We start from the raw sequence: 1,981 nt of genomic DNA, 5'->3' as shown, positions 1-1,981 counted from the left end.
GGAATCCATGCCTACAGGTGCTGGAAGTCTCCTTGGCAAGAGAAACAGCATTGCTGCAGGGGACAAATGACTATTCCTGACCTTATTTACACAGCCCTTCTCTGGGAAAAAGTATCCCCTGAAGTCAATATGCATTCTGCCTAGGTAAAGGATTTTGAATGCTCAGTTTTGCCTCTGACAGGGATGCTGTCCAAATACAAACTCCAGGTTCATGTCACCAAAATATGAAGTGCTTGTGTGTGCATCGTACTTTCCGCCTCCAGGTTTCTTGCCTATGTTATCAATTTATTAAGGACTGTGGAAAAACTTACTAAATCTCTCGAGCATCAAAGATCAAATCTGCAGGGCACCTTTTTTGCTGTGAAGCAGCAGACTCAAGAATGGATGGGCAGTGCATCCTTTAATACCACCTTAATACCACCAATTTTTATAACACTTTGGGAACTACTGGAAATTCAAACTGATGCTCCCTAAGGCAGGGAACAAAAAACCAAACCCCAGCCAACCAAATTGAAAAAAAAAATAGAAGGAAGAAAGGAAGAAAACATAAGAAAAAAATCGTCACTGACATAGATAGGAATTGTTTTAATCAGATTTATCCTTCCTTAAACCACCTATTTTGCTGCAGACACTATCAGTAAGTTTACTTCAGGAACGGCTAGGTACATGGTCTAATTCTGCCAAATGCACCTCTTCAAGAGTCAGATCATGTGTTTAGTATAGTGTCTCTCTTTGTCAGAACTTCTAATAGTAGTATCTTAAGTATGAGAAGTTTTGCAGTAAATTGATAGTTTGGTATTTATGCTCCTTTTAATGCATTTTATTTTGACTGGGTATTGAAAGAGGTCTTATCCATTCCTGTGCCCCTTTGGGGCACTTTCAATTTTCCAGTCCTCTAGCACAAGCTGCCTTTGCAAATGAATGAGTCCTGTAAAGCCACTGCCCCATTTCATTTCCCATATTCCAAGAAATCCCTAAATTATGTTGTCAGATGAAAAATCCAGAACATACTTTGTTAGCATGGAGCATCGGTCACATTAGTTTTGCAACGCCTCATTTAAGGATCCAATATGTCAGAAAATTGTCCTAAGCTTTCCTTTTTATTGAGGCTTAATAGGTGCCCTTGTCCCTTTTACTAGACCTGTGATGCAAGACTTGGTTTTGTTCTGTTGCCAAGACATTTCATTTGATCTCACTCACCCTTACTTCTACTGTCTATTAAATGAGAGGAGCACTTGGAGATCTTTGGTGGGAAAATGCTACATAAGGAGGTAGGCATTATTAATTAGAATGATCTTATTTTATCTTTTAGCTTTCATCAGAAGAAAAAATCTGGATTGAAATGACAACAACAAATAATAGGTAAAGGATGCTTCCCTGTGCCTTCATAGATTTGCTGTGTAACAGAAAACATTCAGCCCTGGGTGCACAAGAGTTGTGGTTCACGTCTCCCTCCGAAGAAGCCTCATTTTAAAGAATGTTGTAGCATACATACCTAATGCAGATGCTGTGCTGCAGGCGTTTCAGGCTGTGCATTTCAGCCTGTGCCCTTGGCTAGGCTGTCGAGGACAAGTTGCAATACTTGTCCTTCTTGTAGAGATCCCAGTCCATCTTCAGCCATGTCACTCACTGCTGGCGAGCTCCCTGTTTTGCTGTGCATCAAAGGTTCGCTTCGTTCTCTTCCCTCCCTTTTCTTTAGGTGTCAGTGATTTGCGCTCTCTCCACCTAAATCAGAGATCTGGCACATCAATACTTAGAAGGCTTAGGAGAAGAAGAAAACATCAATATTTCACTGAACACACAAAGTTGCACAACTCCCCAGTCTCCATTTTAATGTCAGCTGTGGTTAGTTTGGCTTTTTTCCGTAAGCTGAATGATTTCAGCTTCTCTTTGAATCCCACCTGTGCGAATAGCTTGGTTTTGTCCATTGCTAGTGTTAACAAGGAACAGTGAGGAGTTTGTTCAGGCTCACTAGTCAGGC

Source organism: Pygoscelis adeliae, unplaced genomic scaffold (assembly GCF_000699105.1).
Source record: "Pygoscelis adeliae isolate BGI_AS28 unplaced genomic scaffold, ASM69910v1 Scaffold186, whole genome shotgun sequence".
NCBI lineage: Eukaryota > Metazoa > Chordata > Aves > Sphenisciformes > Spheniscidae > Pygoscelis > Pygoscelis adeliae.
Note: the sequence above shows the minus strand (reverse complement) of the source record.